This window comes from Callionymus lyra, chromosome 17 (genome assembly GCF_982586985.1).
Source record: "Callionymus lyra chromosome 17, fCalLyr1.hap1.1, whole genome shotgun sequence".
Taxonomy (NCBI): Eukaryota; Metazoa; Chordata; class Actinopteri; order Syngnathiformes; family Callionymidae; genus Callionymus; species Callionymus lyra.
This window is the reverse complement of record NC_141834.1, coordinates 6,112,823-6,128,012: the sequence shown is the minus strand read 5'-3', so window position 1 is coordinate 6,128,012 and position 15,190 is coordinate 6,112,823. Positions and strand designations below refer to the sequence as shown.

At 39.6% G+C, this 15,190-nt stretch overlaps 1 protein-coding gene and 1 long non-coding RNA gene across 3 annotated transcripts in view; one reads left to right on the top strand and one right to left on the bottom strand.

The window, feature by feature from the left end:
• The window catches only part of vegfab (vascular endothelial growth factor Ab), an 88,569-nt gene that overhangs the window by 12,248 nt on the left and 61,131 nt on the right, over positions 1-15,190 (top strand). The gene's annotated exons all lie outside the window — the stretch shown is intronic.
• LOC148062244 (uncharacterized) lies at positions 2,515-3,675 on the bottom strand. Its single transcript, XR_015713621.1, has 3 exons — positions 3,152-3,675; positions 2,987-3,021; positions 2,515-2,888 (listed from the first exon to the last, which is right to left on the bottom strand). It is a non-coding gene; the product is annotated as an uncharacterized LOC148062244 (long non-coding RNA).

Below are 15,190 nucleotides of genomic sequence, written 5' to 3'. Positions count from 1 at the left end.
GGTTTTGTTTTATTGTCTGAAGTTTATTTTCTTATGGACCTACACAGGTTTGGAATAAAGAATTCAAATCATATCAAACCACTTAACATTAATCCAGATCCTTAAAATGTTAGCAATACAGGCACACACACAAGTCACACATTCAAATATGATAAGTAATGTTGCCTTCCTAAAAAAAAAAGAACTTTTACTGTGACCAGAATCTATATTTTAAACAAAATTATACAATTACCACAATCTGTTGCTAACATTTCTCTATGTTGAAAATCGGAAATTTTAACAATTTACTATAGGGCAAATCATTCAAGTTTATTAATTTGAATATCACCACAAAATAATTTATTGACATCTATGACCTCTACGTCACAAATCAGGGGTGTCAAACTTAATCACAAGGGTAAACATTTTTTTTTAGCACATTTTATATTGACCAAACTGTCTCTTACTTGGAGTATCCAATACAGAAATAACCATTACTTACTTACTCACTCACTTTAACTTCTGGTTTACTTTTATTTTTAGTCTCTGAATTTTTGTTGACATCCATAATTCTCTGTAAAATATGAACATGAACAATAGTCTATTAGAACTCCGTCAGGCGGGCCACATAAAATGACTCGATGGGCCAGATTTGTCCCAAATGATTCTCTTCTGAAGAAGCGATGGGAACAGAGCAACTGGGTTTGGGGCTCTCGTCTCCTTCATGATATGATCCACTCAAAGGCTTTGTCCGTTAGTTGCACCTCAGCCACATCTGGATCATTTCAAGGCTGGAGTCCCTTCACGGCCAATAACAGGAAGTGTTTCCAATTTAAAGAAATAAAACATAAAAGACGCAAAGTCTCCTCTCCAGAGTTTAATATTGACACACTCGTATATCTTAACTAAGTTATTCAACATCACGAACATGTTTGTCATGTTCCTGCTGTGAATGATGGTTCTTCTCTCACACCACATGCTACAAGTCTAGCATGCATAGTAGCCGAGACAGTAAAGTCGTGAGACCAAGCCAGAGGTCCTCCACTTCACCGGCAACTCCACCTGCTAGACGTTAAAGAGATTTATCTCTTGTTTGCCTTTGCTCTTCTGTGGATTCAATCACATACCAGGCCTCTTCTATTTACTGAACCTGTGGAAATCTGCAGATATTTGATCTGAGGACAATATCTTGCAAAGTTCAAAAGGAAACGTTCTCTTGGGTTCACGCTGGGTTAGAAATCGGATAAAGCTGTTCCAATGCCAAATTTCTAAAAACAACTGCAACCACAAACTGTTGTTTTGCACTCGTATGTAGTTCTTGTAAAATCTCATTAGTTCATATTTTAGTTGGAAGCAGATGAATAGTGACTGAATATGCCTTTAAATAGTTTAAAATGATGATCTTATTTACAGTTTTATTCATCAAAGTAGCAAAACTGTTCTACCAATGTCATAACTGCAGAACTGCAATATCAGTGGAACCTCTGTTGCACCGTTGTCACATACCATACCATTTGTTTATAAAACAAGATAAAGGCTCTTGTTGTGTCAGTTTAGGGTTTTATCTAGTAGTAGTACTTTACATGAAAACACTTTCTGCGACTCAATACTGTAAAGATTTTTGGTTGTCCGATGACACTACATTGTTAAAAAAAAAAAAGGAAAATGAGTTCTATTGAGTTTTCTTTATTTCTAATTTCCCATTTAAATGTAGAGTTTTCGAATGGTGTCATACTGCTTGTCTGTAATGTCCCTCTTGTCCGGTAGGAGATTCCGCTACAAACATGCCTAAAATATAGACTTTTTTTTAATTATTTTTCGGAAATGTTTATAATTTATTCTATCAATACAAGAGGGACATAACAGATGAGCAGTATGGTGGTATTTAGATTTTTTTTTAACAAGTCTATTTGGAAGAAGAAATTGAGCCTATTCTTGACCGTGATATGGACATTTATTTCTGCTGGTAACTACAAAAAGATACAGATTTCTCATAGAAGAGTAATAGTATTATAATAGAGTAAAATAATCATAACCCTTAGTCCACATAAAACAAGAATTTGATTTGGGTAAACTACGCTTTAATCCCAATATACCTAATCCAATCCATATATTTTTATTCTCATTTACATCATAACATTGATAAATCACCTTTACCTTTACTGCTCATATTTGGCAAAGGTATTTAAAGATGTTTAAACAACCACCCTTCAGATATACAGGGAGTGCGGAAATATTAGGCAAGGTGTATTTTTGAGGATTAATTTTATTATTGAACAACAACCATGCTCTTAATTAACCCAAAACACTCATTAATATCAAAGGTGAATATTTTTGGAAGTTGGAGCAGGGCTTTTTTAGTTTTAGCTATTTTAGGAAGATATCTGTGTGTGCAGGTGACTTTTACTGTGCATAATTATTAGGCAACTTAACAAAAAACAAATATATACCCATTATAATGATTTATTTTCACCAGGGAAACCAATATAACAGTTCAACAATCACAAATATACATTTCTGACATTCAAAAATAAAACAAAAACAAATCAGCGACCAATATAGCCACCTTTCTTTGCAAGGACACTCAAAAGCCTGCCATCCATGGATTCTGTCAGTGTTTTGATCTGTTCACGATCAACATTGCGTGCAGCAGCAACCACAGCCTCCCAGACACGGTTCAGAGAGGTGTACTGTTTTCCCTCCTTGTAAATCTGACATTTGATGAGGGACCACAGGTTCTCTATGGGGTTCAGATCAGGTGAACAAGGAGGCCATGTCATTAGTTTTTCTTCTTTTAGACCCTTTCTTGCCAGCAATGATGGAGCATTGTCCTGCATGAAAATCATGTTTTTCTTGAAGGATGCCGACTTCTTCCTGTACCACTGCTTGAAGAAGGTGTCTTCCAGAAACTGGCAGTAGGACTGGGAGTTGAGCTTGACTCCATCCTCAACCCGAAAAGGCCCCACAAGCTCATCTTTGATGATACCAGCCCATACCAGTACCCCACCTCCACCTTGCTGGCGTCTGAGTCGGACTGGAGCTCTCTGCCCTTTACCGATCCAGCCACGGGCCCATCCATCTGGCCCATCAAGACTCACTCTCATTTCATCAGTCCATAAAACCTTAGAAAAATCAGTCTTGAGATATTTCTTGGCCCAGTCTACAAGTAGACGTTTCAGCTTGTGTGTCTTGTTCAGTGGTGGTCGTTTTTCAGCCTTTCTTACCTTGGCCATGTCTCTGAGTATTGCACACCTTGTGCTTTTTGGCACTCCAGTGATGTTGCAGCTCTGAAATATGGCAAAACTGGTGGCAAGTGGCATCTTGGCAGCTGCATGCTTGACTTTTCTCAGTTCATGGGCAGTTATTTTGCGCCTTGGTTTTTCCACACGCTTTTTGCGACCCTGTTGACTATTTTGAATGAAACGCTTGATTGTTCGATGATCACGCTTCAGAAGCTTGGCAATTTTAAGAGTGCTGCATCCCTCTGCAAGATATCTCACTATTTTTGACTTTTCGGAGCCTGTCAAGTCCCTCTTCTGACCCATTTTGCCAAAGGAAAGGAAGTTGCCTAATAATTATGCACACCTGATATAGGGTGTTGATGTCATTAGACCACACCCCTTCTCATTACAGAGATGCACATCACCTGATATGCGTAATTGGGAGTAGGCTTTCGAGCCCATACAACTTGGAGTAAGACAACATGCATAAAGAGCATGATGTGGTCAAAATACTCATTTGCCTAATAATTCTTCCCTGTACAGTGGGTACTGAAAGTAATCAGACTCCTTTCGATTTTTCACTCTTTCTTTTATTGCAGCCAAATCATTTAAGTTCATTTTTTCTTCGTTAATGTTCACTCAGCACCCCATCTTGACAAAAAAAAAACCCAGAAATGTAGAAATGTTTGCAAATGTATTAAAAAAGGAAAACTGAAATATCACATGGTGAATACATAAGTATTCAGACCCTTTGCTGTGACACTCATATTTAACTCACGTGTTGTCATTTCTTCTGATCCTCCTTGAGATGGTTCTACTCCTTCATTGGAGTCCAGTTGTTTTTAATGAAACTGATTGGACTTGATTATGAAACACACCTGTTTATATAAGACCCTAAAGCTCACAATGCATGTCAGAGCAAATAAGAATTATGAGGTCGAAGGAACTGCCTGAAGAGCTCACAGACAGAATTGTGGCACAGATCTTGCCAAGGTTACAGAAGAATTTCAGCAGGACTCAAGGTTCCTAAGAGCACAGTGGGAGAGAAGAACCCAAAGATCACTGTGGCAGAGCTCCAGAGATGCAGTGAGGAGATGGGAGAAAGTACCCAAAAAGTAAACTATCACTGCAGCTCCTCCACCAATCGGGGCTTTATGGCAGAGTGGCCCGACGGAAGTCTCTCCTCAGTGTAAGACATATGAAAGCCTGCATAGAGTTTGCCAAAAAACACGTGAAGGACTCCCAGACGATGAGAAATAAGATTCTCTTGTCCGATGAGAACAAGATTGAACCCTCTGGCCTCAATTCTAAGAGGTATGTGTGGAGAAAACCAGGCCCTGCCCATCACCTGCCCAATACTATCCCAATAGTGAAGCGACTGGTTGCCATTGAAGGAAAGATGAATGCAGCCAAGTACAGCGATATCCTGGAAAAAAAACCTTTTCCAGAGCGCTCAGGACCTCAGACTGGGCCAAAAATTCACCTTCCAACAAGACAATGACCGTAAGCACACAGCTAAAATAACAAAGGAGTGGCCGAGCCAGAGCCCTGACCTAATCCCAATCGAGCATCTCTGGAGAGATATGAAAATGGCTCTCCATTAATGTTCTCCATCCAACCGAAAATAACTGGAGAGGTTCTTCATAGGAGTCTGATTACTTGTGACCATGTGACATTTCAGATTTTCCTTTTTTAATACAAAAACTTCTACATTTCTGTTCTTTTCCTGTCAAGATGACGTGCTGAGTGTAAATAAATGAGGAACATAATGAACTTCAATGATATTAGCGAATGCCTGCAATGGAAGGGGTCTGGTTACTTTCTGTACCCACTCTAGATATTACCAGTAATTTTGTGCTTTATATATTTTACTTCCCAAAGATGTAGCGATTTCTGTTGGCTTTATGAGGGCTTGCAAAACAAATATCGTCTTTCTTGGTTTACCAGGATGATTATACAGTTCTCTAGTTTGAAATAATCTTGAAATCCCCCGCCCTGAAGCAAAAATATGGCTCCCATTATTGGGAATGCATGTTAGATGTGTTGCAAGATACACCCTAGGATGCGAGAGTAATGTAAACCAGAAACATATATCTATACCACAACACTAACAAGCAGGACATGCCTCCGTCATCGTCCAGAAAATCATGTTAAAGTCAGAGCTCTGGGCCGTGAGCGCTGCTGTTCAAAATCCGGCGAGCAGACAGGCGTCTCTAAGGACAGAGACAGTATTACCCGGCTTGTTCGTTGAGATTCCTTTCCCTGAAGTAATATCTGCTCAGCCCAGGGCAGCAGGGCATTCCCTGACAGGAGGTAGAGAACCTGCACGCCACCAGTAATGCGATAGTCAAACATCAGTGGAGTTGCACTCTGTCAAAATATTTCTGACTCCATAGCAAGCAAATGAAGCGATGTACAGTATTTTTCTACTTCTTCTTCTAAAAAGTCAGGACTAAGCTTCCTGAAACTACTCTTTGACAAGTTCTCATCTGAAGCTTAAATTTTGGCAGATTAGCAGCCCTCATGACTTCTCTCTCAGCTCTCTGAGCACATTTTTAATTCTGTAGAGGGCTTTTTTTTGAAAATCCAATAGGAAATAAAATACTTGTAAGTTGTCACGTAGCCCCAGTGGGCCTTGTATTGTGAGGCCAGTGGATTATTTTTGAATTCCAAAGTCATAAATCTGCCAAAGTTTTACTTAACTGATATTATTTATTAACAATGTGCCAGCTTTATTGTGAAGCCAGTGACGGCAAGTCCTCTTATCTACGATCATATGATCTGTTCTATTCTACAGAGAGCCATTAGTTTTATTTTTGGATGTGTGTGAGGACAGATCACCACAATAGAAATAGAGGATTTTCCTCTAAAGATGTTTTTGTACTCATCAAGCCAGTTAGATTATTTTTAGCTTGGTCACATAGTGTTCAACAAGATATTCCTTATTTTCTCACCCTCTAATATCTCACCATTGGTGTCAGGACATCAACTGAAACTCCATCCATCTATCTTCAGGTCAGGTCGTTGACTTTCCTCTCCCTAGATACCGCTGCTCGCTCTTTTGGCAGATCACCAAAGCACACCCAGGCCAAGTGAAAGACGTACTGTAATACAGAAACATCTCTCAAGGGGGGTGTCTAGAAGGCAACCTTAAAACGTGCCCAAGCTATTTCTTCTATCTATATGGAGCCGCTGCTTTTTTTTTAACCAGCTCATATGGCTCATAGATAAAGCTCTGGCTTCTGGATCCTGAACTCCGGGTTCGAGTCCCTGTAACTGCTCCTGTATCTGTCTGTTACTTTTGGGAAAGTTTACTTTCTATGTGAACTAGTTCAAAGTTTAGGTTACCAATTTTAAAATGAACCAGTTCAGTTCATAGATCACATTTTTCAAAATGTAACTACTTAAAAGTTATTTTCTGTATGCTAGGAAATACAATGAAATACATATAAATGATTTGAGATGAATAAAATATGATAAAGTGAATTACTGTTACATTAAAGTGGGCATATAAGAATGTACACTTCAGTGTTCATGACACAGACATCCAATTTTGAACCCTAGAAAAAACATCAGGGCAGCATTCCTGTCTTTTCAGTCCACAGTAGCAGTGATGTGTTTAAGGTACTGATGTGCAGATTTTCCTTTTGAAAGTCGACTGGCAAAGTCTGCACAGAAATCTACGATTGTTCCGTCCTCATCTTTCTTGCCATGAAATTTGTTTAAATGATTATATGACCATTTTCTGTTTCTTTGTCAAATAAAGATAAATTGAAAGTGTGACGTTCAGGGACACCAGAATATACACCGTAACTAGTTAATCGTTCTATTAACTTGTTAAGACAAAACACTACTTCTCATTTATCCACGGAGACACCATTTTGTCCTGGTTTTATTTCTGATCATTTTCACAACATTTCCCTTCCTCTTCAGTTGAGCCTTTGAGTGGCTGTTAGGAACGTGAGCTTTTGCAATAATTGCCAAAACAGTCGTTTTAACAACAACTTGTCTTGATATTATGCTCATATCACTAAAGATATGTCTCAAGCATCACGCGATCGTTATGCTCTTTTCAACATCAGAGAGTCGATGGAGACCTTCACTCGCGACAGTTGCCAACGTCCTGCGAGTCTGTTTCCTCCATCGCTTCGCATCAACAAGGACTCTGTGGAATATCGGTTGATCTCTCGGGTACTGGGCATTTTCCACGAGCGATCGAGAAGGCGATCTGGAGTACAGGTCAGGATGAGACGCGCAATCGCGATCGCTCGGAAGAACCTGGACGCCATCGGACGTCATCGATGTTCCTCTGATTGTGAGTGTGAATGTTCGCGCCATTACTAATAAATCATTTTCTCTCAATGATCTCTTCGCAACAGAAAACTTGGATTTATTGTGCCTGTCCGAGACTTGGCAGAGAGAGGAAGAGTTTATTCATCTAAACAAACTCTGTACAGTAGGGAGCGCTGTCCTGAGGAACCCTTGTCTTTCTGGTCGTGGGAGCGGTTCGGCTCTTGTTTTTAGAGAGAGTTGTTCTTGCAAGTGATTCAAGACACAGGAATTCACTTCCTTTGAGTCTCCGATGATCTTGGTTGGTTCTACAAGACCTTTCTATTGTGTGTCAATCTACCGTCCGCCTGGTCCGCCTGGTCCTGCGGCGGTGTTCTTGAAAGACTTTAGTGACTTTTTATCTTCCATTATTCAAATGGAATCTCTTCTTATTCTTGGAGACTTTAATCTTCGCGTTGATGGCGTCACATCTTCCTCTGCTAAAGAACTTTTAACTTTAACAGAAGCCTTTAATTTTGAGCAACATGTTTCTGAACCCACTCATCAAAAAGGCCACATTTTAAACTTAGGTTTTACTCTTGGCCTGGACATTTCTGTATCTGTACATGATGTCCATCTGTGTGATCATTCTCTTGTCTTGTTTAACCTGGACCTCATCGCTGAACCTAAGCCTTTGAAAATTAGGTTCAGAGGCGTGTTATCTCAGCCGATACTGCAGACAGTTTTCCTGCTATGTTTAACCCCTTTTCCTTTGACTGCCTAAACGTGGACAGTTTGATTCAATGTTTCCCTCATAATTGTTTTTTAATACTGGATCAAGTGGCACCTGTTAAATCGAACTTGAAAATCCATTAAAAAAAACGGTGCCCTTGGACAAATGAAGATCTCCTGAGTCTGAAGAGACTTTGTCGAAAGAATGAGCGTCTCTGGAACTCCACTAAACTTGAGGTGCACAGACTTCACCTCAGGGATCTGATGTCTTCATACAATGAGATGGTGGAAACTGCCAGATCTGATTAGATCAGGGAACCGGTAGCAGCAAATAAGAAAAACCCCAAAGTGTTGTTTGACGTGATCAATTCTCCTGTGCCTCCTGCTCCTTAAATCAAGCCTGTCTTCTGTGAAGCTGACAAGCAATGCATTTTTGAGATTTTTCATTGAGAAAATTAAATTGATCAAAGAGAAAAACTCTCCCCCATTGTGTGGAACCCCTGCTGTCACTGAGCCCGTCTCCTCCTCATGGTCTTCCTTCAGTGCTGTAACTCAGGGTAATATTTCGGCACTGGTGAGCAAGATGAAACCCTCCTCTTGCTAAGACGACGTCCTTCCTTGTAGGCTCTTTATCAAAGTATTTGATGTAATTGGCCCCTGGGTTACCAATATGGTGAACCTCTCCCTTTCCAGTGGGGTTTTTCCCATTGTATTTAAACATGCCACTGCAGAGCCTTTGCTTAAAAAGCCAGGCTTAGACCCGACTGACCTCAGTCATTTCATGCCTATTTCTAAGCTCCCTTTCCTGTGAGCTGAGCAGCTGTCTGTGTTTCTGGATCAGAGCGACAGTCATGAGAAGTTTCAGTTCTGGCTTCCGTAAACATCACTCTACGGAGACGGCTTTACTGAAAGTGTCCAGTGACATCATGATGTCGGCTGATTCGGGTCAATACACTGTTACGGTTCTCTTGGGTCTGTCCTCAGCCTTTGACACAGTTGATTACCAGATCCTGCTGAGAGGACTGAGGGATGAAGTGGGACTGTCTGGGTCTGTGTTACAGTGGTTCTTGTCAAACTCACCTGGGCGAGAGTTTCAGTGTATCTGCCAATCAAATGAGGTCTGAATCAGCGGATCTGTTGTGTGGAGTCCCTCAAGGTTCTGTTCTGGCTCCTTTATTGTTTTTGCTGTACTTGATTCCCCTGAGTTAAATCATTCAGAGATTTCCTGATGTTTCTTACCACATTTTTGCTGATGACATCCAGCTCTACTGCTCTTTTGTTCTAACTGAGCCCTGGAGGCTGAACAGCTTAGTAAACTGTTCGCTAGAAATCAAACAATGGCTGAGTGAAAACACTTTGCAGCTAAATGTGGACAAAACTAAAACTCTGGTTATTGCTCCTGATGATAAGGTTCCAGGGTTGAGTCAGTACTTGGGGGACTTAGGTCAGTCTGTCAAACTGAGCCCAAGAAACCTGGGTGTTGTATTTGACAAAGACATGTCTCTAGTTCAACACTGCAGAAAACTGACCAGAAATTGTTTCCTTCAACAGAGGAAAATCTCTAAACTTAGGAAATAGTTGTCACAACATGATCTGGAGCTTGTAATCCATGCGTTTGTGTCTTCTTATCTGGACTATTGTAACAGTTTGTTTTTGTGTCTAAACAAGAAGGAGCTGTCTCGCATGCAGTTAATTTAGAACTCTGCAGCGAGAATTCTGACCCGCTCAAGTAGAAGAACTCACATTTCTCCGATCCTTAAAACTCTTCACTGGCTGCCAGTTTCTTTCATGATCAACTTTAAAATTCTGGTTCTTACTTTCAGATCTATTCATGGTCAGGCTCCTCCTTACATCACTGATCTGATCCAGCCTTACATCCCAGCTCGGGCTCTGAGGTGTGTGGATCCGAATCTACTGATGGTTCCTCGCACACGGCTTCCTTGATTTTCTTGAACTCCTGTGTTGTTTCTATGTGTTATCTTGACCTTTTAAGTGTATATTTTATTGAGTGTTGTTTTGATTGTTTAAGCGCTTTGTGACCCTGGTCTAGAAAAGCGCTATATAAATACAAATTACTTACTTACTTACAACGCAAAGTTCCTTATTATAGATAAGAGCAGGAACATGGAGCAGCACGTACATTGAAAGCTTTATCTCTCGACTCAGCTCCTTTTTCACCATAACATACCAATACAGAGACCCCATGACTGGAGACGCTGCACCAATACACGTGTTGATCTCATGCTCCAACTTTCCCTTGAGTGCAAGACCCCAAGATGACCCCATTTAAATTCTTCCACTTGGGGAATTATCTTTCGAGACCATGGTCTTAGATTAAAAGGAGAAGATTCTCATCCTGGCCACTCTACATTCAGCTGGGAATCCACCTAATGAGGAATGAAGGTCTGAGGGGGCCAAAATCATCACATCATCTGTAAAAAAGACCCCCCCCCCCTCTATCCTACCTTGGCTGTGCCAGGAAATTGTGTCACAAAAATCAATAACAAGACAAAACTTAAAACCGCTTATTCTTTATACTGTGTTGTTAACACTCCTAATGTCAAAAAGTAACCTGTATGCCTAAGAGAACAAGCCATCTTTGGATGTAAAAACCACATTTAATGAAAAACACACATTTTTCCAACACAATAGTCAATATATTATGTAAATATGTTAATGTTATAATATATTGTCCTTCACATGCCAACGAGTCTGCATTTTTTAAGGCTCTTGATTAACTCATACCGCGTCTTATTCCAACGTTTTAACGTCCACTTAACTTGAAGAAAATAACTTTTCAATTACAACAAATATGGACATTCATTTGGAGCACATATTTTCTCAGCTCCTTCCCACTAATTGTTATGTTACGGCTTTACATATGGTACTCTCATATGTGCCTTTGTTAGCACACAGCATGTGCTTTCCTTGTTGTGAAACGAACACCCGGAAAACATAAACCACAAATATCTTGATTATCCTGTATTTGGTCTTTTTTTTTTTACTGTTTACTACTTTGGCCTCACCACAGACATAGTTAAACATATCTGTAGACGGATGTCTCATGGCCGATTTGAGCAGGGCCTCAGTGAGTAATTCTATCAGTATTTGTGGTCAGTTATCTATATGTCCCCATGAGTGGCTATAGTTTGGCTAATTTCACCATAATTGGGGAAAATAAGTTGAGCGTGCTGTAAATGCCTTGTCTTAGCTTAAGAATTCATGTGCCATTTTGAGTCTTTGGTATTTTATTTTGGGTTATGGAAACTTGGCAAAACAACATTGTAAACAACACTGAACATTTGGTATATATGCACAGCACTGTCTCCTACAACAAGTATATAAACAGGGTCCAATATTCCATCTTTCATCTGAGGAAAGCAAGCCAACAATCCACAAAACAATTATAAACATTACCTAGGGCTGGGTATTTAACAAACGTTTTCGATTTTTCTAACAAAAAGAAATATGACATAACACATCTTAAGTGGGTTTTTTGGGGGTAAAATTTCCAACACATTTCCAGTCCAATCTTGCTGAAAAAAAAGTTTTTAATAAAATAAAATGACCAAACGTGAACAAAACTATTGAATATCTGGGTCCTTTGAAACTAGGCTGATTCTGGCTGATGCTGCCCCCAGCAGAAAATAAACTATATCTGAGGGTGTAGAGGTTCGAACGCAGAGGTACCTGGTTGCTAAGTCTGATAGCATCACAATGGATTCACAGTGGCTGGTACTGACCCCCTGACATGAGGCTCAGAGGCCTATGTGAAGAGAAAACAACAGTAAACATTAGTTATCTGTTTAACTAGTCGAATAAAAAGTTAGCACCAATATGATCCCTTTTTAACTAAGCCGGCTCTGCACGTTTCACATTTACCTGTTGATATCGAGATATAGTATTTGGTACTCTCAGACAAAGGGTAGTCCGGTGCTGAATCAAGATGTCGGACTTGATTGGCGAGAGGAGGATGGCCGCAGGCCACTCTTCGTAATAATAATTTAATATTATTATAACTATATCGCATGACATTTTAGCCGGCTCGTAATCACATGAAGATTTAGTAGATCTATGTGTCATGGGGATGTTGCGAAGACAAATGTCCCAGTAATCTTGTTAACTCACAGTGCTAATGCCAACCCTCTGATATCTAGATCTCTGCAAATGAACCTGTCTGTAAACATTACAGCCAGTCAACGGCAGCATTATCAAAACTTGGCACCAACGAACGATGAAGAATATTTTGATGTTCGACAATAGTGAGTAAGTAAGTAAGTAATAGTTATTTGTAAAGCGCCTTTCTAGACCAGGGTCACAAAGCGCTTGAACAATCAGAAGCAAAACACATAAAAATACCTTCAAAATTGAAAAATCTAGAAGGCCAAGATATAAGACAAACACAGGAGTCCCAGAAGATTAGGAAAAAGCCTACACAAATAAGAATGTCTTAAGATGTTTCTTGAAGAAGTCGGTAGACCTTATCAAACACAGAGGGAGAGGAATAAAGTCCCAAACCTTAGGAGCAACAGCCTGGAAGGATTTCTCTCCTCTGCTCCTGAAGTGTGTTCACGAACCATCAGTAGATTCTGATCCACAGACCTCAGAGCCCGAGCTGGGTTGTAAGGCTGGATCAGATCACTGATGTAAGGAGGAGCCTGACCATGAATAGATCTGAAAGTAAGAACCAGAATTTTAAAATTGATCCTGAAAGAAACTGGCAGCCAGGGAAGAGTTTTAAGAATCGGGGAAATGTGAGTTCTTCTACTATAGCCGGTCAGAATTCTCGCTGGAGTTTTGTATTAACTGCAGGCGAGACAGCTCCTTCTTGTTAAGGCACGAAAATAGACTGTTACAATAGTCCAAACGAGAAGACACAAACTTTTTTTTTCTAAGTTTAGAGATTTATCTCAGTTGAAGGAAACATATCTTACTACTAGCGTTTTTGTTCAGTGTCTCCAAAGAACCGAAGTTGTTTACCCAGCTCTACCTCCACCCCCAATTGACATTTTGTTCTAATTGTTGGTAGTTACCAGTTGTCAGGCTCATCTCAAAACCACAAAACTACAACCAAAGCAAGTGTTGGCCTTTGTGAGGAATCGATCTGGAAAGCACTGGCTGTTTGGGTGTTTCAGTCCCACTGCGATATCTGACAAGCTGTCTTTAATATCTTCTGTTGCTGCTGAGAATTTAACAAGAGGATTTTTCTTTTTAATCCAAGTGTTAACAGTTGAAAAATTCACAGTTAACCTCTTGTCTGTCTGCATAATGTTTTTAATAGAAAGTTGACCCAAAACATTTTCTTGGGACTTATGCCAGATTGCAATCACACTGACAACCAATCAAACTGAAGATCTCAAGGGATCTTAAGGATTGCATTTCTAGATAAGTCCTGCTAATAAATAGATGCTTTAATCTTGTAAAGGTGCATTGTTTTTCGTATTTTACTTTTTCAGATGTTAAAACAGAGTGAAACTTTTATTTTGTTTACACAGCTAGATAAGTAAAAGTCAAATGGATGCTTAAGATCCAGGGTTATCTTAAGTCCACACAGGAGTAAAAGATTTTATTACCTCATTCTGGAGAACACGTCTGACTCCCAGCGGTGAAATGAACTCTGATGAAAATCCCCATAACATCCATCCCCGTCCACTTATTAAAACATGTCCTCAGGAATTTGTCTTGTATCCAAATTAAATAGGTTTGGGATGTGGTAAAAGTTTAAAGAGACCTGAGGGTCTGTTTCTAAAGAGCCGGCTTTTTTAAAGCAGCCCTCAAGGATTGGAAGTGAAATTATCTTTGTCATCCTCATACACACAAACTCAAGCAGTATGAGTGTCTCGCAGCAGTAGGTCTGTGTCGCTGTGATCTTAAGGTCCCAGCTGGGGATCCCTGTGGATCAGTTGCAAGAAAAGTCTCTTGCGTTGGACTGGGGCCCTGCTGGAAATTGAATTACATATTTTCCTTAGCAGCAAGGTGGCCACTTACATTCAATAACACGTGAATGATAATATTCGTTTTGACATGATACTGATGTGTCCACATGATGCAGTGTGTCTGCTTGTGTTACAAACTCAATAAAGTTGATAGCATATTCTACAGGTTATTATTTAAAGCAGGACAACATTAGACAAAAAGATCATCTTTAGACCTACTGGATGATACACTAGTGGTATTTTTAGAACTTGTTTGTTGTTGGTAAAACAATATTAACAACATTATTCTCTCTTATTTATCTCCTTATCACTCCCCCTGTCCCTCTTCTACCTCCCGTCATTAACATTAGAAGGTTCTTCACACTGAGCCTGGTTGTGCTCGATGTTTGTGCTTGGTTTAAAAAAACATGTTTCCTCTCCACAGTTGCTCATGTTGATTAGCTGGTACATGTTCTTCTTTTGTGTTGTATAGTGTTATGTATTATGTATATATGTGGTGTTACATGGCATTTAAAATGACATGTAATTGAACTAAATCTTCCACACTTTAACCTTTAAGAGTATTTTTGGACGAGGGCTGCACCAATCGATTGGCAGATGAGATCATTTCTGACGTCATCCTGGTCGGCTGATCAATTGACAAACCAAAGTCAATTTCCTGGCAGAATGCTTTTCCTATACGTAGATAATGATCGATGGATAGATATGACTTTGTGTTATTTCTCCTTAAATTGTTTATTACAATTTATAAATGACCCAAAAAACAGTTACAAGCACTTGTTCTTGATATGATGCTTCAAACTTGCCCCTGTGGAAAACTTCTAATGTCAAGTAAAATCGGAAGTAATGCATACAAAAAAACCAACACAACACAACAAATTTGACGAGACATTTGCACTCAAGTCACTGCACTGAATCCTATTGCTACCAATACTTTTACCACTGTTTTGTTGTTTGTTGTTCTGTATTGTTGTTATTTCATAAGGTTCTGTGATAAATAAAAAGAAGAGACTTTTGTTGCTAGACAAACAATTTGAGAAAATCAGTGTCTGC